Raw genomic sequence first — 21937 nt, 5'->3', positions numbered from 1 at the left:
GGGATTGAACCCGCGGTCAGAGAGTCTCAAAACTCCAGACCGTCGCGTTAGCCACTAGATCTAGTTGGACGAATCTTATTGTGGCTAGCTGGTCTAGTGGCTAACGCGACGGTCTGGAGTTTTGAGACTCTGACTGCGGGTTCAATCCCGGCCGGGGTATGGTAAGTAATTGACACGCTGTTGATATCAAATATGGAGTTTTAGGTAATCTTTGTTTATTTACTAGTTACATGGAGGGCTTGAACCCATGGTAGGCTATCTCTAAAACTAGCAGGCTAACTAGCTTGGCTAGCTTGTAACGGGTTGAATCCCACCATGCGGTGAGTTGTTTACAATAGTCATAACGATTTATCGACTCATTTTTTGAGGGCTTGAGAACCTAACTATTTTTTCCTGAAGGTTCTTCAATTCACGTAACGATTTTCATGTAACACGTAGTTTTCAGGAATGTGATTATTATGTGGGCACCTGCTGTAACAGTGATACCTGTATAGTGAAACCAGTGAGGTGATGTCAACTATTTAGGTTGAAAATGCAGTTTATATGGTGGCTTGTTGATTCTATATGTAAGGGTTGATGCTCAATTAACTTGGCTCTTTGGAGGAAGTTTGAAATAAATTTATAACGAGAGAGAGAGAGATGGGGAATAAAAAAAAATCAATACACAGTGAATTAAGAATTATATGGTGTTGAAAATGAGAGAGGGAGAGGGTCAGGGTAATGAGTTATCTGTGTGGGATAAAAGTGGTTTGGGACAGATGACCTGTGGGAGGATGGGGGTTTGGTGTGGATTATACGGAAGATGAATTTGCTTCCTGGTGACAGCATCACCAGCACGGTGGTGATGGTGCTGTTACTACTGTTGCTGCCGTTGCTACTGTTGCTGCCGTTGCTACTGTTGCTGCCGTTGCTACTGTTGCTGCCGTTACTGTTGCTGCTGTTGCTACTATTAATGCTATTACTGCTGTTGCTGCTGCTGCTACTACTACTGCTACGGTTACTGTAGTTGCTACTGCTGCTACTGGTAGTGCTAAAATAAAGGGCAGTAGTGGTGGTGGTGAGCAGAGTAAACATGGGTGGCGGCGGGACGTGGCATGTCTTTAACGACGTATCTTGAACCCAAGTTTTGCAGAATTCCAAGAATGTCAAGTGTCCCGGAAATTTTCATTCGTAAAGTTTGAGAGATAAATTTAACTGGTGGAAGAATTTAATGTGCCTTCTAGCCACGCGGAGATTAAGAGTAAATTCCTCACTCGCAAAGTGGTATACAGAGGAATATATAAAAGGAGAGAACAAGATCATTTGACAGTTTCACTCAAAGGAGAGTTCGTCACCTGGAAGCCATCTTCATGATAGAGGCATGCGCTGCTCTTTGTAGTATCCAACTTGACGATTAAGGATGTATACACCGAGAGGTGTATATCGATGTATATATACCGAGAGTTTACTTTAATCCCCGTTTTAGGTATTAAAGTACAGTGGAACCTTGGTGTTCGAAAAATTTTGTTCAGAAAAAATTGACCCGGTAATTGGAGCGTTTTTCTGGAGTCTGAACGCTCCGGCTTGTTTACAATTCAACTAAAAAATTTATACACGAAAGCCCTTTTTCAAAAGCGCTTTGAAGTGACCTCTGACACTGACCTAACTCTGAGACTTTTGGAAGAGTCAGTTCAATCTCCTCCAGTGTGTGAGGCTGATAATTAAAGCCTGAGAAATACTGTTTCAGACGGTCCTTTTCGCATTTCCAACACCACTCGGGAATCAGTTAAGTTCAGACACCAAGATTCCACTGTATTGTTGTCTAGCTAGCAGACTTGACGGCATTTTGCCTTGCGAGGCTACCACTAGGCTGAGTATATCCCCAGGACGAGTGTGTAGAGGGAAGGAACTACACAGTGTCATTGTGCTATACAACAGTATGTCGGCAGGACCATATCAGAGTCGAAAACTAGAATTTAGTTCTATGAAATATCAATATAAAGTTAATCATTCAATAAAAACAATACTCATTATGACTAGTAGTCGTTATCACGGCTGACAGTCATCACGACTGTGCACTCAGAAGTACACTGAAATGTTGAGTAGTTGTATTCAGGCAGTAAACCGTCTGTTCATGTTCCAGTTGTACATGTTCTTGAGTACAGCAGAATATTCTGTACGTGAGAACAAGAGTGATTTGAATGGGATAAATCACGGAATGGTTGGATGAATCTTTTTAGAACCAGGTGGCCGAGTGGTTAGCGCTATGGCCAGTGAGGTTTTAGAACTCACCATGGGTTCAAAACCCCACCCTTTCCCTGATTTGTTTGTTATGGTGTTATTACGATTTCGTCCCTTCAAGGAAGGTTCCGTGATGCTGGTGAGGGGCTCTTGATCCAAAGTATTTGGAACTGTGCTCCAATTCCTTGTATCGAATCTGAATGCCTTCCAATCCCCCAGGCGCTGCATGACCCCTACGGGTTTAGTGCTTCCTCGTGAATGTAATACGATTTCGTGAGCCATGACTGGGAGCCTAGCCGAAGCTAGACGGTCACTTCTCATACCCCGAAGCACCAGGCTTGTGCAAAGTTTTCATTATATCCTTCCACATGCAGTGAACTTCGAAAGATATATTAAAATGCTTCAGTTCGCAAACTGGCGAAATGGGAAGAGGTTGTCCCCAATAAACGCTGTTTCTTTATCTTCCTACGCACCTCCTCCTTCACCAGCCGCCTCTTGATCCTTCTATCGACCTATCGACCTTCATGCTTCCCTTCTTATTGAATTTTAGAGGTGTCGACCTCGCGGGTGTGAGAGGAGAGCAAAAACTCCTTTCCTGCCTCTGTCGCTCCCAGTAAGATCACAGTGTATGGAGGAGTGCGTCTCCCCGACCTTGGAGGAGTGCGTCTCCCCGACCTTGGAGGAGTGCGTCTCTCCGACCTTGGAGGAGTGCGATGTAATGGTTAAGAAAACCGACAAGTTGAAGAATGAGAGACTTGTGCAAGATTTGGGAATCTTCATTTAGGAAACTTTTCAGAAGCCAGTGTCTTCTTCAGTCCAATACAGCGAAGATTGGTGAAAGATGAGTATAAGGTAATTTAGTCTCTCAGCCTGGAGTCGATGTATTCACTCCATCAATTTTAGAGAAGTGTTTCCACGAGTTTATAATGTCGTATCACAGGTTATATACATTTCAGAGGTGTATATATCTAAGTATATATACAAGTATGTATACACTGTGTACGTGCGTGCGCCTGTGCGCGCGTACTTGTGAGCGTGCGCACGGAACTGTACATCTCATTGCTGAATGGAGAGATGTATATGTATACACACAGATGTGTATGTCTTGGTGTATATGTACTGAGAGGTGTGTATGTATATACACAGATGCACGTCTTAGTGTGTATACACTTGAGACGATTACATATACATTGAGAGGTTTCTTAGTGTATATACACTGGGAGGTGTATGTCTGTGCTTGGTTTAATCCTTATTTTAAGTATTGAAGTATCCTTGACCGGTGGTGTACTGAGAGGCAGCCTTAATGACCCTCGTGTATACGTGGAGTATACCTGGAGAGAGTTTCAGGGTCAACACTCCTGCGGCCCGGTCCATGACCAGGCCTCGTGGTGGATCAGGGCCTTATCAACCAGGCTGTTACTGCTGACCACACCCAAACTTTTATCCAGCACTGGAATATTTCCAGCATATATACTTGACTGCTATACCAGGACTACCCAATAAAGCCATGTAATGAGACTTCATTGGTGGTTGTTGTGGTTGTGATGATGGTTGCTGGACCACACCACCAGTGTGACCACCAGTAATGTGGTACTTGCTTCTTAACGTGTGTATTTGTGTTTGTTCTGTTTTTTTGTGTGTACATGTTCATTTAGTACACATGGTACATGAGTGTGTTAGGGTCGTGTTAGCTACCATCATGGTGGCTTGGGAACGTACTGGGAGCGGGTTGAGTGGGTCATGGGGGTGTTATCATGGAGGAACACTAAATATGAACAAGTCGTGCAGTACCTGGGCAATGGCAGGTAATCAGGTTTGATCCAACAAAGGTAGGAGAAGGCGTATCCCCATTTGCTCTAATTAAGTCATTGACAAGCATGGAGGCAGCTGCATGGAAGGAGAGGGATGGTGGAGTGGGTGGGGAGGGTGGTGGAATAAGAGAGGGGATGGAGTGGGTGAGGGTGGAATGGGGGAGGGTGGTGGAATAGGTGGGAGGTATTGGAGTTTGCGAGGGGGGGGGTAAGATGGGTGAGGGTGGTAGGATGGTCGAGGGTGGTGGACTGGGTGGTGAGGGTGGTAGGATGGTTGAGGGTGGTGGACTGGGTGGTTGAGGGTGGTGGACTGGGTGGTGAGGGTGGTGGACTGGGTAGTGAGGGTGGTGGACTGGGTAGTGAGGGTGGTGGACTGGGTAGTGAGGGTGGTGGACTGGGTGGTGAGGGTGGTGGACTGGGTGGTGAGGGTGGTGGACTGGGTGGTGAGGGTGGTGGACTGGGTAGTGAGGGTGGTGGACTGGGTGGTGAGGGTGGTGGACTGGGTAGTGAGGATGGTGGACTGGGTGGTGAGGGTGGTGGACTGGGTGGTGAGGGTGGTGGACTGGGTGGTGAGGGTGGTGGACTGGGTGGTGAGGATGGTGGACTGGGTGGTGAGGATGGTGGACTGGGTGGTGAGGATGGTGGACTGGGTGGTGAGGATGGTGGACTGGGTGGTGAGGGTGGGGTGGTGTTGAATGACGTAGGTAGTCATCTCGGGCTGGTCCTGGCTGCTGGAAGTTAGTGTACGTTGAGACGTAGTGACAGAAGGACGTACACCTGTGCTCCACTTGTGTGCACCACCCACACAATACTAATTTACTAGTGTAGTTTACGTATTATCATGCGGGTTTAGCGCCAGCTTTTGAATGTTATAACGCTCATCGGGTATTTATCGTGCCCAAACTTCGTGCCAGTATTATTATGTATTTAAATATAAACATTGAAGGGTATATAGAATGTAGACGAGGATACAGCAATTGAAATAACTGTTTCGATTCCCAGGTGGAGCCGTCATCAGCATAATGTGCGCGCTACAGGAACGATAGCAACGTGTATATGGGGATGGCAATGTAGGTGACAAGCAAACTGCAATATATCGTTTAGAAAACCGACAAGTTGAAGAATGAGATACTTGTGTAATATCTGGGAAGCTTTAGTGAGGAAACAGTTTCGCTAGCGAGTGACTTCTACAGTCCAATACAAAGAAGAATGGAGGAAGAGTTTGAGGTAATCAGTCCCTCTGCCTGGAATCGATATGTTCAGTCATGAAGAAAGTACAGCTGTACTTTCTTCAAGATTGATGGACTGATTACCCCAAACTCCTGTTTTTTAAACTGCTGTTCTTTGTATTGGACTGAAGCCACTGGCTGGCGAAACGTTTCCTCAACAAGGTTCCCAAATGTTACACAAGTGTCTCATTCTTCGAAAAGCAAACTGTAGCACTTCATTTACTGAACATTCTGCCCTTGTAACTTAGTTTTCATTTGATAACTGAACATTCTGCTGATCGCGACTTTTGGGAGTCGAAAAATAGTCTTGTTTCCATTGGTGTTTTCTATACATGTGAGATACACCTCGGTATCAACAAGTCTTCATTACACAAGACTCGCAAAAATGGGTTAAAGTTGGACAAATTTAGGTTTAGACAGGTTATAGGACAGTACTGGTTTGATCAGTGGTAGAAGAGTAGCGTCACTGAAGTGAGAACCTGGGTAGCATAAAGTAGGTTGGACAGGATATATAGGCATGAGATGGACGTGCCTAGCATGGGCATGTAGGCCTACTGCAGGTGTTTAGTTATCCTGTAAGTTTATACATTTCTGAAAGTTAAACTACACGCTTAATAACTGCTCATCAGACGTCAAGATGACCTTCCTCTGGACCTTCCTATACTTATGACACAATTTTCTCTACATTATCCACATGTAAATACACCAAAGCACTTCGTAAATTTTCCAGAAAAATAAGACCTAACTGGAGGGGCGATGATTATCTGAAGCATCCACACACGTGTACTGACACTCAGGGAAAGTCGGAAAGGTTTTTAACCAAACTGGTCGTGGAAATAAATAATCAGAGAAGAAGGCTAAAGGAACTTAGCTTCATATCGCTAAAAAAAAAAAGAATCAGGGGAGATATGATCATGCCATCGATATGCATAGTAAAGATGGATAAGGAGAGACTATTATGATACAGTAATAATACTGACCAACATTGGTTTCGACTCACGTTTAAACATGTTTCTAACTAACCACGGTACGGGTGGAGTTAAACTCACGGCAAGTTTTACGACTCACTTGCCATGGGTTCTAACCTCATGGCAAGTCGTGTTATTACGATTTCGTGAGTCATGGTTCTAACTAATTTTTAGAATGCTGCGTTTAGATCTGAACCTAGTTTTATTCCAATACGCTCAATTTTGAAATAGAACCCCACGGTGAACGATATCACAGACATAGCCACCGTGGAGAAGAGAGATCAGGGTAAACTTGATCAGTTTGACGGTCGAGTACTGCTGGACACTGGTGCGGGAGACTCAAACTGAACGCAAATGAAAAAGCCTGAAAACTGGTGTAAAAATTTGTATGACTATATAATATTTTTTATTTTTTATTAGGTTTTGTCATTGGTTGCACCACACTTAATATTTTTGCTTAATATAATACTTATGATTGTTAGGTAACGTGTATCATGTTGGTCTTCAACCTTAGAGCCAAAATGATCATAAATTGCCAAAAAAAAAAAAAAAAAAAAACTTGGGTGATGCACTAAAAATGCTCAGATACGTGATCAGCGCATCAACTTGAGCTTGATGCAATGTTTGGTTTCTGAACTTGATTAAAAGTTAACGTTTATGGGATGGGGTTAATGTAATTAGCATACATGAAAGCTAAACACTCATCCAGTCAGCCACAGTCTTCAGTGATTGCTTCTTATCACTTCTTTAGCTTTATCACTTAGGCCTTTACAATGTTTTATGTGGCTGTGTACCAACATTAGTTTCATTTTATAATTTGAAGCTAAATATTTAGATTTATTTCAGATTCCTTTTCTGTTCTCGCATTTTCTGCTTATTTACCATCGCTTCTTTTTCCCTGTTTTTTTTTTTTCAGAGTTCTCTTGCATTTTTCCCTGGCCTCTGCTTAGCTGATAGAATACGTGGATTCACCTCTTAAAAGCTGCTGCTCTTCCATCATTGTATCCTTCTTCCAGCCTACACAGACCAAATTGTACTGAATTTGTAATAATAGTATTAGTGGCGTGACATTTGGCTGCGTAGGTCAGTCAGCTCTGTCATTAAAATATACAAGAGACGATAAGAATGAAATAAAACAACAGTAAAAGTAGCTAGCACGAACACTAGACACATATATTATGGTACTGAGTTAAAATAAACAACATCAGTTGAAACTATGAAATTGTCAAGAGACTCGCTAATAAGTTCCCCGAGGTCCCTACAATGTTGAATCTGTCCCTGTTTATACTATCTCTAATATGAATTTTACTACCGAATTGTGTAAATACATGCTTGCCAAGCCTAGTACGTCTTTCATACGAGTGACCTGACTTGGCTGTTCTCGCACCTTACTCTGCCTTGACCAGTGACCAAGCTTCTGACCTTCTCTTAGCCGTCACTCGCGACTTCATAAAAAATCCAGAACTGACGCTTACGTGTCTAGTTTCCGTATCCTGTTTATTTATTAAATGCTAATTCTTCCAGACACAGCATTGTAGCTTATGAGCACCTTTACTGACAAGGCGTTTTGCCTTAATATAAGGTATTCCGTTCCTTAGCCTTGATAGAAAGTGCTCAACCCGTTATAAAGCCCTTATTGGAAAGTGCTCATTCCCTTAGTCCTGACAGGTGTTTTTTACCATAGCCTTGATGGTATGTTCAGTCCTTTAGTCTTGATAGAAAGTGTTCCGTCCTTGTATTACGAAGACAGGTACACTAAGAATGGACCTTTAGTACGTAGCCGTAAAGCAGTCTTCCAGACAGGGAACAACCTCAAGGGTAAAGGCTGAAGCAAACTCAAAGTAATTTATGAATACCCTTACATTTCCTCCACCAACATGTACAAAGTGCAATAGAGCAGCAGGATGTTAATGAGCGGGAGAGTAAAGTGAATTCACTCATTGCAGTTGGCTTTTCATCTCTTATAAAAGAGAACTACCGTTGATAAGCTTTAAACCCCCCATTAACCAACCAACAGGAGAGGGTGTGTGTGTGTGTGTGTACTCACCTATTTGTGGTTGCAGGGGTCGAGTCTTAGCTCCTGGCCCCGCCTCTTCACCGGTTGCTACTGGGCCCTCTCTCTCCCCGCTCCATGAGCTTTATCAAACCTCGTCTTAAAACTGTGTATGGTTCCTGCCTCCACTACGTCATTTTCTAGGCTATTCCACTGCCTTACAACTCTATGACTGAAGAAATACTTCCTACTATCTCTCTGACTCATTTGTGTCTTCAACTTCCAATTGTGGCCTCTTGTTTCTGTGTCCCCTCCCTGGAACATCCTGTCTTTGTCCACCTTGTCTATTCCACGCAGTATTTTATATGTCGTTATCATGTCTCCCCTGACCCTCCTGTCCTCCAGTGTCGTCAGGCCGATTTCCCTTAATCTTTCTTCATAGGACATTCCCCTTAGCTCTGGAACTAACCTTGTCGCAAACCTTTGTACTTTCTCTAGTTTCTTGACGTGCTTTATCAAGTGCGGGTTCCAAACAGGTGCTGCATACTCCAGTATGGGCCTGACATACACGGTGTACAGTGTCTTGAATGATTCCTTACTAAGGTATCGGAATGCTGTTCTCAGGTTTGCCAGGCGCCCATATGCTGCAGCAGTTATCTGATTGATGTGTGCTTCCGGAGACATGCTCGGTGTTATACTCACCCCAAGATCTTTCTCCTTGAGTGAGGTTTGCAGTCTTTGGCCACCTAGCCTATACTCTGTCTGTGGTCTTCTGTGCCCTTCCCCTATCTTCATGACTTTGCATTTGGCAGGATTAAATTCGAGAAGCCATTTGCTGGACCAGGTGTCCAGTCTGTCCAGGTCTCTTTGAAGTCCTGCCTGGTCCTCATCAGATTTAATTCTCCTCATTAACTTCACATCATCTGCAAACAGGGACACTTCTGAGTCTAACCCTTCCGTCATGTCGTTCACATATACCAAAAATAGCACTGGTCCTAGGACCGACCCCTGTGGGACCCCGCTCGTCACAGGTGCCCACTGTGATACATCATTACGTACCATGACTCGTTGTTGCCTCCCTGTCAGGTATTCTCTGATCCATTGCAGTGCCCCTTCCTGTTATATGCACCTGATGCTCTAGCTTCTGCACTAATCTCTTGTGAGGAACTGTGTCAAAGGCCTTCTTGCAGTCCAAGAAGATGCAATCAACCCACCCCTCTCTCTCGTGTCTTCTGTTATTTTATCATAAAACTCCAGAAGGTTTGTGACGCAGGATTTGCCTTCCGTGAATCCGTGCTGGTTGGCATTTATACTCTTGTTCCGTTCCAGGTGCTCCATCACTCTCCTCCTGATAATCTTCTCCATAATTTTGCATACTATACACGTCAATGACACAGGTCTATAGTTTAGTGCCTCTTTTCTGTCTCCTTTTTTAAAAATGGGAACTACATTTGCCGTCTTCCATACCTCAGGCAGTGTGTGTGTGTGTGTACGTGTGTGTGTGTGTACGTGTGTGTGTGTGTACGTGTGTGTGTGTGTACGTGTGTGTGTGTGTACGTGTGTGTGTGTGTACGTGTGTGTGTGTGTACGTGTGTGTGTGTGTACGTGTGTGTGTGTGTACGTGTGTGTGTGTACGTGTGTGTGTGTGTACGTGTGTGTGTGTACGTGTGTGTGTGTACGTGTGTGTGTGTGTACGTGTGTGTGTGTACGTGTGTGTGTGTGTACGTGTGTGTGTGTGTACGTGTGTGTGTGTGTACGTGTGTGTGTGTACGTATACGTGTACGTGTACACTCAGCTGGCTAGAGGGAGTCTGACTTCAGCCAGGGCGGTAATATAAATTAGGCTGGAGTCAAGCTCTCACCCAATTGGTTGTTGTATGAACCTGACACCGAATCAGTGTCCAGAGGCCCCAGACAGCCACTCCTACCTAACTACCAGTTTGGCTGGTATAGAGTGAATGCAAGATGAACGCCGAGTAAATTAACGTACTCGGCGCACGCCACACCTTGATAGTGTTCATGTCCAAGTCTTGACAAGTGTTCAGTCCCTTAGCCTTGATAGAAAGGGGTTTAGTACCTTAGCCTTGATAGAAAGGGTTCAGTCCCTTTGCCATGTAGAAAAGATTGTCCCTTAGTCTTGAAGCATCTAAGGCAGATAGTCATAATTGCGACTTTATTCATGTCATCTTGTGATTGATATGAATGTTTGTCGCCTCTTGAGTATCTAGTGTAGTTTGTCCTTCTGATGTAAACATCTTGTAGCTTCCTACTGCCCTGGTGTGTAGTCGCATCTCTTCTCCACAACACTTCTCTTGGGTATTGGAAATTTAGTTCCGCTTGATCACTGCCGCTGTTGACGAATGTCCATTTGATAATGAACCACCTGCTGCTGCTTCCTCTTCTGCCTTTTCTGCTTTCTTCTTCCCTTTACTTCTGCTTCTGATTCCTTGTGTTTCTTTGTTGCTGCTGCTGTTTCTTTCTGCTCCGGTAGCAGCTGCTGCTGAGTGCTGCTGCTGTGTTCTTCATGGTTTGTAATTTACTTCAAAGTTTCAAATAAGGAACTTAGTGTGTATTGAATATTAATATAAAAGTGATTTATCGATGGTATTAAAAAGAGATACCAGTTCGCCCACAAATGACGTATTTAAAGTCATGGAAAAAGGGTTACCTCTGAGCGAAACATCGCTTGCTCTGGTATTAATATTCTCGTACAGCCATAATTGTTGGCATATTTTTGCTTTTCAAACCAGTAATATGAGCTTATCTTTAATTTACTGGAGCACCCCGTTAAATGTTTTGCACTCTGGCAGGATTGCTAATTTCTCTCTCATGAAGACGTAGGACAGATAAATCTTAAAAGCTTCTCCCTTCAAGGAAGGTTCCTTGATGTTGGTGAGGGGCTCTTGATTTAGGGAATTAGATCTGTGCTCCAGTTCCCCGAATTAAGCCTGAATGCCTTCCACATCCCCCCCCCAGGCGCTGTATAATCCTCCGGGTTTAGCGCTTCCCCCTTGATTATAATAATTAAAAGCTTCTACTTCCAGTATCCACATACAGTATTTTCCGGCATATAAGGCGCACGACAAGTATATTTATAACGGTAATCACTAGTAATCAGCGTAATACAAAGTCTGCCCTTGACATTGACCTTGAGCATATAAGGCGCAGGCTGATTTTCCAAGACTTTTTGTGGGGGAAGAAAAAAAGGCGCGCCTTGTATGCCGGAAAATACCCTTAATAGTTCTTAACTAATCTCTAATATTTCCTTTACCGAGGAGGCCTGGTCCGAGACCGAACCCTGGGGAAGGTAATCCTCAGACCGTTTAACTCAGGGGTACTTAACTTTTTTACGATTACAGACCCACAATGGTTTACCCAATATGTCCCCATTACCCCCTTCGCCAGACTGTGGAAATGATCACCACCACCAGTCCTATCAGTCAATAGTTTGGTTTTACTTTACATATGGATAGCTAGCAACACAACACTCGATAGTTTATTCTAATATAACTTTTTTTTTTAAATTGTTCAGAGACGGAGTCCCATACCCCCATTATTTGGCTCCCAGGTACCCATTATTTGGTTCCCATACCCCCAAGTGGTATGGATACCCCCCCCCCTTGGTTAATAACCCTCGGGACTGGAACCTATTAAGTTTGCCTTCACCGCTGAACTGTCTGGCTGACTACATGTGAGAGTTATGTTGATAACCTCAACATAGTCCAGTATTTGTGGTCCACTTTCCAACCACACGTTTTCCAATAATTTACTTTCCTGCTGTTGGGATGTTTTTCCCCTTTTCTGTACCGTTTTCATAACCCTTATTTATAATTAATGGGCGAGTGGTATAGCTTGGGGAGTGCAGGTAGGCAGCATCTCTTTTGTTCTTACCGTCCGGAGGGTTGAGCCTTCACTACTTGTGTGCTGAATGACCCATACTGGTTTAGCTCTGATAATAATGCTAATCATCTGTTATGAAGATGTGCAGTAATAAAAAATGACACGTGTCTAACATCACAAATCCTACCTACAGAAAGTGAGGCCATTTTCTGCTTCAGTGACTGATAAGTTAGGTTGTAATAACTGTTACTGCACTCTAGCTGCGTGCAGTAATAGCCCGGTTAACCAAGCAGTAAACAATAGGAAATGTTGAAGAATTAGACACGTTTGCAACATTTGGAAATCTTTACTGAGGAAACGTTTCGCCAGCCATTGACTTCTTCAGTCCAGTACAGAGAAGAACGGTGGAAGATGAGGGGGGGGGGAACCCTCGATAAGTCACGGGTATTGTCACTGGTATACTTAAATACCTGAAAATTGTTTGTCGTTGTTTGTGTTTGTGGGAAGACTATCAGATGCCCACTGAAAATCACATCCCTCTCCGTTTGTCTTTATACATTAAATGCGTTTGTATACTTTTTGTATTTTTTGTAAATATCACAAGAAAACTTGTATTTCATAAGTACCGCTAGTACATGAACACGCTTCTATTTTCACATTACAGGAAAAAAAACATATTTTTGCAAGTGTCTGTAACAATTCCGAGCTGTGATTTAATTAAGATTGTGACGTTGATTAAATCAGGTTTCAGTCCTTTGTTATGAACGTGTGAATGAACTTGTCACAGGTTTCTCATTGTTTTGTTTATATAAAATCTCCGTCTCCCCTCTATTTTTGATCTCTGAACTCTTGCGGTATACAAGACAACCTTCAGAACTGTCTGACTGGCTGAGTAACAGCAAACAGCGGGTAGCTTTAAACGGCAAAATGTCTTCAGTGGAGGAACGTGACGAGTGAGGGTCCATCAAGGGTCGGTCCTTGGTCCAGTATTATGTTTAATGTAAATTATCTAAAAATGTGGCTACATTCAAAATTGAAATGTTTGCAGACGTTAAACGAGGGAGATGCACAGCATCCGTGTCAGTCCAAGTAGCCAGGGCAACCTGGTCAGGCTGTTACGGTGGTCGAAAGAGTGGTGATGAATGTCAGTGTGCACATGTGCAAGGCAATAATGCACTTCGAATGTAATAATATAAGTGTATAACATGTATGGAAACCCTCTCAAAAGATACTAAAGAAGATAAAGATCTTTGAATAGTCATCAGCGATGTAAAATACACTAATTCATGTCTTAGTGTTAACAACAACCCAACAGGATGTATGGCTTTATAGCAAGTAGCTTAGAACCAAAAACTCCTAAAGCAATATTAATACTATACAGTGCTTGTGTCAGACACCATCTGTAGTATTAAACAGTGCTTGTCAGGCACCATCTGCAGCATTAATACTGCACAGTGCTTGTGTCAGACACCATCTGTAGTATTAAACAGCGCTCGTGTCAGACACCATCTGCAGTATGCTGTCCGCTTCTCTTCCTGTAATTATACAGAAAATGTGGGTGAACATGAGAAGGTACAGAGATCAACAAAACTTTTGTAATCACTAAGGAACAAATCGTATGAAAAAAAAATTAAATCACTCAGTGAAATGAAGGCTTTGAGAGGAGCAGATAAGAACCTTAACAATATTCAAACCATTTCGATATGCTTAATCACAAGGATGTTTTTTTTATAGCAGTGTGTGGCATGCAAAGAGTACGTAACCTTTATTCGGCGCATGGACACACCCTCATTTACAGGCTATCTCCCCCAACCAGCGAACCAGGTTGCTAAGAGTTGATGATGGGGCCCCATCGTTCAACTAGTGACCAGGTTCTAGCCAATAAGAAGGTGGGATTGGCAATCGCAGAGGTTATGTGGATACCGCTCTCCTGTCTGCCCTTGTCATTCCCATTCTAGAGCTGGTTGAAGCACGGTCTGCTATCTTGTGGCTTCTATTTCTGCCTTGCTTACCGTGGAGTGCACTATATTTATCACTGTACATAGTGTACATATTTCTGTTCTAAATTGGTGAAGGATAATATAAGTCTAAACTTTTTCTACTGTGTTTATTTGCTCCCATTACACCTGGGATAACAGGCCATTTGAAATCCTGGGTTGTAATATGGGGGCCTGTCCGGGATCTGGACTTAGAGAAACGGTTGAGCTTAGGGTGAAGCTTGTAGCAGGAACATTGTGTAGCTTGCTTTTTCGCTTCGCTTTACAAATTTTGCGTGTCAGTTGCTTATGATCAGCCTTGCTATTGGGTGATCGTTCAACAGCTCGCTACTAGCTTGTTCAGTGTGCTCGCTTCGCTACGGTCAATCTTGTGTGCAGTCGGCTTTGCTTGTATGCGTATTCTGCAATCGTACTGTGCATAGCTAAGCGTGTTCTGCAAATTAACGTGTTATGTTGGGGTATTCGTACTGTGCATAGCGAATAACTTATGCCACCTAGACGAGTCAGACGCCTGGTGTCGGCATATACTTTGCATAACCTACCTAAATTGTCCCTACAGCGTTGTTGGCAAATTGCTCATTCCATTGGCATTCCCTATAAACGCACTCTCACAGCTGCGCAACTGCGTTCACTTATTGCTGACATACTTATTGAAGAAGAGATGGCACATCAAACTCCTCCCTCTACGGGAGCTGGGGCAAAAACTCTTACGTTCTCGCATGAGGAAGATGATACACCTACGGAGCAAAATGGTCAGTATGGTGCAGCTGGGTTGTCTCGAGGTGAATCAGCGTCGTTGGCACTTGAGCTGGCAAAAATCACGCTGGAGCAAACTAGGGAACAGAGAGCATTCGCAAGGGAAGAATTTGATAGGGAAAGAGAAAGGAGGCAGTTTTCGCATTCTGTAAACGATTTCAGTTTACAAAAAGCAGTACAGCTTGTTCCCCGCTTCAATGAGGCCGAACCAGAGCAATTTTTCGAAAGCTTCGAAAATCAGGCTCGAGCCTTGAGGTGGCCGGAACAGCACTGGGCAGCGTTGGTTCATACAGCATTATTGGGTAAGGCACAGGAATTTACGTCGGTATTAACTGACGCTGAATTCTCTGATTATCAAGTAGTGAAGACCACAGTGTTGGGAGCATATACATGTATCCCAGCTAAATATCGTAAGACCTTCAAATTGAACAGGCGGCAGCTTGGTCAATCCCTGGTGGACTTTGTGAGACAGCAAACCAAAGCTTTTACCAGCTGGTATAAAGCGAGTGGTGTCTCTAACTTTGAGGAGCTGGTGCAGCTTATTCTGATTGATAACCTGCTGGAGTCTGTGGGACCAGAGGTTCGTGTCTTTCTGCAGGATCGTGACTTGACCACTGCATTGGAGGCGGCCAGGTTGGCTGATACCTTCGAAACGAACCGCTCCTTGTCCGAGCGGTCCCGTCTCTCTTTTCAACAGTCTGGCGTGAGCAGAGATCGACAACATTGGAGAATGAAGTGCCAGCCGGAGGGAGAGCGTCTACGTCATCCAACCAAGTCACCTGGTGAGCCACGCTTCTCAACATATGGTCCCCCTGCGGAGAGGCAAACTACTTATGGAGCATCTCGACAACAATATCCAGAGAGGCACCAGCCAGAACGACACCACTTGCAACGTCATCAGGGAGTAAAGGGCAAGCCTGTCGTTTGCTTCAGGTGCAATAAAGTAGGTCACATCAGTTCCAACTGCCCCAAAAAACCTCAACCCATCGGGAAAATCTCTAATATCCCTAGTAACATGTCCCCTAGAGAAGTAGAAAAAGGTATGGCCCCTTATTATTGCAAAAGTCTTATTTCCCTTCAGGAAAACTCAGAACCAACTAAAGTAAATACCTTTAGAGATACTGGAGCATATTGCTCACTTGTCAGAGAAGGAATATTACCCCTTTCAGAGAATACTTCCTTGAATTCCTCAGTTTTATTGGAAGCCTATGGAGGAGCTATATATTCTGTTCCTTTGCATAAAATTTATGTACAGTGCAAATATTACACTGGGTACTTGACTGTAGGTATCTCAAAAGGATTTCCCATGAAAAATGCCATGTTATTACTGGGTAATAACATTACTACTGTTACTTCGTGTCCTGAACCTATAATGATTAATGCTTCTCCAGTGTTGGCCATAACTCGGGCAACATCCCAAGGGTTGTCTGGGGAGAATGTTGACCTATCCTTGGACGACTCCGATCTCGGAATAGCCACGTTGTTTTATGAGACACACCGGCCGGAGTCTCGTAAATCAACGTGGCTATTCCGAGATCGGAGTCGTCCAAGGATAGGTCAACATTCTCCCCAGACAACCCTTGGGATGTTGCCCGAGTTATGGCCAACACTGGAGAAGCATTAATCATTATAGGTTCAGGACACGAAGTAACAGTAGTAATGTTATTACCCAGTAATAACATGGCATTTTTCATGGGAAATCCTTTTGAGATACCTACAGTCAAGTACCCAGTGTAATATTTGCACTGTACATAAATTTTATGCAAAGGAACAGAATATATAGCTCCTCCATAGGCTTCCAATAAAACTGAGGAATTCAAGGAAGTATTCTCTGAAAGGGGTAATACAGTGTGATACAAATATACAAAGGAAAGGTATGTAAATTCATAGATGAAGGTTTATCCCGACTGTAATTATTACAACTGCAAGAAAGATGACAGACTTAATAACCAGAACCTTAAAGACCAGAGATGTCAAGGCAATGATAATTACTCTTTAAATCACTTGTTCTCTCAAGACTAGTATATTATACTCTTACAGTCCCGTCAAGGTAAGCATAATTGCTGATCTGGAAAATAGAGGACTTTCATTACTCGCATAAACTCAATCAAGGGCCTAAATTATTATGAACGTTTGAGGTCACGCGAATCGTTCTTCTTGTAACTTAGGCGAGAAGGACAAATCATAATCTACCTTGAAAATTTTCTAGGGACTGATCCCAAATCTAAACAGGTATTACTGCCTATGAAAGTAAGAGGCCTGGTAGACGGTGCAAAATAACTCTCAATGAGTACACTAAGGGAACTCATTAAATGTAAGGGATCTATACCGTTTTAACACCCGGTGATTAAGAGAAAATACTTAGACCCCTTGCGGTCATCTAAAGGGAACTGGATAAGTTCGTCAGTTCCCGATCAGCCGTGTTGTGGTTTATACGCTGCATGCGACCAGCACCAACAGCCTGGTTGATCATGCCATCCACCGAGAGGTGTTGACTTCTAGAAAACACTGCAAGTAGTCTCTAGGTAGGTAGATGAATGTGGGCAAGAGCTTTTCCGAAATGTAGTTCACAGTAACAGTCTCCAAGTTGAAGGTGTTGCTAACATCAACAAGACTACAATAAAGTTCCAGTAGACAGTTTTCTCCGAGTAATGACTACCGGTATCCTAGGGTTTGTTCTTAAGCTGATGTAATATCCAGTTGTTCATATCCAACTGCACTGTAGTATTTAAAAGTTAAACTGGTAGTATCTACTAGTAGTATAGGAGTAATAGTAGAATAAGATCAGCAGTATAGGAACAGTGGAATAGTAGTGGTAGCAGTAACATTCGCTGCCATATCCTCGTCTATATATATTCCATGCTTTTTTTTTTTTGCAGTACGATAATACGCGTTTTTTTTCTTGTTTGGTGCCGGCAGTGACCGAGGGAAGAGGGTGGGGAGAGCTGCTTCTGCTTCACTATCCTTGCATTAACCCTCTAGATAATAGTTGATAGTCCTTAATGAAGATATCAGTAGACAGTTCTCAGCAGTTAGCCTCAGAATGGACTCTCAAATATGTTGTCTCTCCTCTGTAACACACTCCCTCCCACTCCATCCCTCTTCTCTCCCACACTCCATCCCACTCTCTCCCCTCATGTGTCGTGGGACACAATTTTCTACTCTCCTGCGAACGTTTTAAGTTTTGATAGAATTACTCTTGCTGTCTTGAGTGTCGCTGGTGCTGCTGCATAAGATTCTTTACCATGTTAGTGGTGCAGCTGACTGCTGCTGCTTCACCATGTTAGTGGTGCAGCTGACTGATCCTGCTTCACCATGCTAGTGGTGCAGCTGACTGCTGCTGCTTCACCATGTTAGTGGTGCAGCTGACTGCTGCTGCTTCACCATGTTAGTGGTGCAGCTGACTGCTGCTGCTTCACCATGTTAGTGGTGCAGCTGACAGATCCTGCTTCACCATGCTAGTGGTGCAGCTGACTGCTGCTGCTGCTGCTGCTTCACCATGCTAGTGGTGCAGCTGACTGCTGCTGCTGCTGCTTCACCATGCTAGTGGTGCAGCTGACTGCTGCTGCTGCTGCTTCACCATGCTAGTGGTGCAGCTGACTGCTGCTGCTGCTTCACCATGCTAGTGGTGCAGCTGACTGCTGCTGCTGCTGCTGCTTCACCATGCTAGTGGTGCAGCTGACTGCTGCTGCTGCTTCACCATGCTAGTGGTGCAGCTGACTGCTGCTGCTGCTGCTGCTTCACCATGCTAGTGGTGCAGCTGACTGCTGCTGCTGCTGCTGCTTCACCATGCTAGTGGTGCAGCTGACTGCTGCTGCTGCTGCTGCTTCACCATGCTAGTGGTGCAGCTGACTGCTGCTGCTGCTGCTGCTTCACCATGCTAGTGGTGCAGCTGACTGCTGGTGCTGCTTCACCATGCTAGTGGTGCAGCTGACTGCTGCTGCTGCTGCTTCACCATGCTAGTGGTGCAGCTGACTGCTGCTGCTGCTTCAAAATGCTAGTGGTGCAGCTGACTGCTGCTGCTGCTTCACCATGCTAGTGGTGCAGCTGACTGCTGCTGCTGCTGCTTCACCATGCTAGTGGTGCAGCTGACTGCTGCTGCTGCTGCTGCTTCACCATGCTAGTGGTGCAGCTGACTGCTGCTGCTGCTGCTGCTTCACCATGCTAGTGGTGCAGCTGACTGCTGCTGCTGCTGCTTCACCATGCTAGTGGTGCAGCTGACTGCTGCTGCTGCTTCACCATGCTAGTGGTGCAGCTGACTGCTGCTGCTGCTGCTTCACCATGCTAGTGGTGCAGCTGACTGCTGCTGCTGCTGCTTCACCATGCTAGTGGTGCAGCTGACTGCTGCTGCTGCTGCTTCACCATGCTAGTGGTGCAGCTGACTGCTGCTGCTGCTGCTTCACCATGCTAGTGGTGCAGCTGACTGCTGCTGCTGCTGCTGCTTCACCATGCTGGTGGTGCGGCTGGCTGCTGCTGCTGCTTCACCATGCTGGTGGTGCGGCTGGCTGCTGCTGCTGCTTCACCATGCTGGTGGTGCGGCTGGCTGCTGCTGCTGCTTCACCATGCTGGTGGTGCGGCTGGCTGCTGCTGCTGCTTCACCATGCTGGTGGTGCGGCTGGCTGCTGCTGCTGCTTCACCATGCTGGTGGTGCGGCTGGCTGCTGCTGCTGCTTCACCATGCTGGTGGTGCGGCTGGCTGCTGCTGCTGCTTCACCATGCTGGTGGTGCGGCTGGCTGCTGCTGCTGCTTCACCATGCTGGTGGTGCGGCTGGCTGCTGCTGCTGCTTCACCATGCTGGTGGTGCGGCTGGCTGCTGCTGCTGCTTCACCATGCTGGTGGTGCGGCTGGCTGCTGCTGCTGCTTCACCATGCTGGTGGTGCGGCTGGCTGCTGCTGCTGCTTCACCATGCTGGTGGTGCGGCTGGCTGCTGCTGCTGGTTCACCATGCTGGTGGTGCGGCTGGCTGCTGCTGCTGGTTCACCATGCTGGTGGTGCGGCTGGCTGCTGCTGCTGGTTCACCATGCTGGTGGTGCGGCTGGCTGCTGCTGCTGGTTCACCATGCTGGTGGTGCGGCTGGCTGCTGCTGCTGGTTCACCATGCTGGTGGTGCGGCTGGCTGCTGCTGCTGGTTCACCATGCTGGTGGTGCGGCTGGCTGCTGCTGCTGGTTCACCATGCTGGTGGTGCGGCTGGCTGCTGCTGCTGCTTCACCATGCTGGTGGTGCGGCTGGCTGCTGCTGCTGGTTCACCATGCTGGTGGTGCGGCTGGCTGCTGCTGCTGCTTCACCATGCTGGTGGTGCGGCTGGCTGCTGCTGCTGCTTCACCATGCTGGTGGTGCGGCTGGCTGCTGCTGCTGCTTCACCATGCTGGTGGTGCGGCTGGCTGCTGCTGCTGCTTCACCATGCTGGTGGTGCGGCTGGCTGCTGCTGCTGCTTCACCATGCTGGTGGTGCGGCTGGCTGCTGCTGCTGCTTCACCATGCTGGTGGTGCGGCTGGCTGCTGCTGCTGCTTCACCATGCTGGTGGTGCGGCTGGCTGCTGCTGCTGCTTCACCATGCTGGTGGTGCGGCTGGCTGCTGCTGCTGCTTCACCATGCTGGTGGTGCGGCTGGCTGCTGCTGCTGCTTCACCATGCTGGTGGTGCGGCTGGCTGCTGCTGCTGCTTCACCATGCTGGTGGTGCGGCTGGCTGCTGCTGCTGCTTCACCATGCTGGTGGTGCGGCTGGCTGCTGCTGCTGCTTCACCATGCTGGTGGTGCGGCTGGCTGCTGCTGCTGCTTCACCATGCTGGTGGTGCGGCTGGCTGCTGCTGCTGCTTCACCATGCTGGTGGTGCGGCTGGCTGCTGCTGCTGCTTCACCATGCTGGTGGTGCGGCTGGCTGCTGCTGCTGCTTCACCATGCTGGTGGTGCGGCTGGCTGCTGCTGCTGCTTCACCATGCTGGTGGTGCGGCTGGCTGCTGCTGCTGCTTCACCATGCTGGTGGTGCGGCTGGCTGCTGCTGCTGCTTCACCATGCTGGTGGTGCGGCTGGCTGCTGCTGCTGCTTCACCATGCTGGTGGTGCGGCTGGCTGCTGCTGCTGCTTCACCATGCTGGTGGTGCGGCTGGCTGCTGCTGCTGCTTCACCATGCTGGTGGTGCGGCTGGCTGCTGCTGCTGCTTCACCATGCTGGTGGTGCGGCTGGCTGCTGCTGCTGCTTCACCATGCTGGTGGTGCGGCTGGCTGCTGCTGCTGCTTCACCATGCTGGTGGTGCGGCTGGCTGCTGCTGCTGCTTCACCATGCTGGTGGTGCGGCTGGCTGCTGCTGCTGCTTCACCATGCTGGTGGTGCGGCTGGCTGCTGCTGCTGCTTCACCATGCTGGTGGTGCGGCTGGCTGCTGCTGCTGCTTCACCATGCTGGTGGTGCGGCTGGCTGCTGCTGCTGCTTCACCATGCTGGTGGTGCGGCTGGCTGCTGCTGCTGCTTCACCATGCTGGTGGTGCGGCTGGCTGCTGCTGCTGCTTCACCATGCTGGTGGTGCGGCTGGCTGCTGCTGCTGCTTCACCATGCTGGTGGTGCGGCTGGCTGCTGCTGCTGCTTCACCATGCTGGTGGTGCGGCTGGCTGCTGCTGCTGCTTCACCATGCTGGTGGTGCGGCTGGCTGCTGCTGCTGCTTCACCATGCTGGTGGTGCGGCTGGCTGCTGCTGCTGCTTCACCATGCTGGTGGTGCGGCTGGCTGCTGCTGCTGCTTCACCATGCTGGTGGTGCGGCTGGCTGCTGCTGCTGCTTCACCATGCTGGTGGTGCGGCTGGCTGCTGCTGCTGCTTCACCATGCTGGTGGTGCGGCTGGCTGCTGCTGCTGCTTCACCATGCTGGTGGTGCGGCTGGCTGCTGCTGCTGCTTCACCATGCTGGTGGTGCGGCTGACTGCTGCTGCTGCTTCACCATGCTGGTGGTGCGGCTGACTGCTGCTGCTTCACTCTATGTGTATGAAGCAGGTGGATTCTCTAGCTGATACTAATTATATAGAGTTCGGCAACCTTTTGGGAGAGAGAGAGAGAGAGAGAGAGAGAGAGGGGGGGGGGGGGCAGACAGTATGTAGTCTCGAGGAACGGTCATATTATTATATGTAATATTTTTTCTCGAACTCAG

At 46.7% G+C, this 21937-nt stretch overlaps 1 protein-coding gene across 10 annotated transcripts in view; it reads left to right on the top strand.

The window, feature by feature from the left end:
* Positions 1 to 21937, top strand: part of LOC128703278 (transmembrane ascorbate-dependent reductase CYB561) — a 234613-nt gene that overhangs the window by 143796 nt on the left and 68880 nt on the right. Inside the window, exon 1 of one of the 10 annotated variants that reach the window (XM_070103345.1) lies at positions 4807 to 4821. The exons of the other annotated variants lie outside the window; for them this stretch is intronic. The gene's annotated coding sequence lies outside the window, so the exon portion shown is untranslated. Of the gene's footprint in view, positions 1 to 4806; positions 4822 to 21937 lie in introns of those variants that run through there. 10 annotated transcript variants of the gene reach the window in all.

Source organism: Cherax quadricarinatus, chromosome 85 (assembly GCF_038502225.1).
Source record: "Cherax quadricarinatus isolate ZL_2023a chromosome 85, ASM3850222v1, whole genome shotgun sequence".
Classification (NCBI taxonomy): domain Eukaryota; kingdom Metazoa; phylum Arthropoda; class Malacostraca; order Decapoda; family Parastacidae; genus Cherax; species Cherax quadricarinatus.
This window is presented reverse-complemented; position numbering and strand designations above follow the sequence as displayed.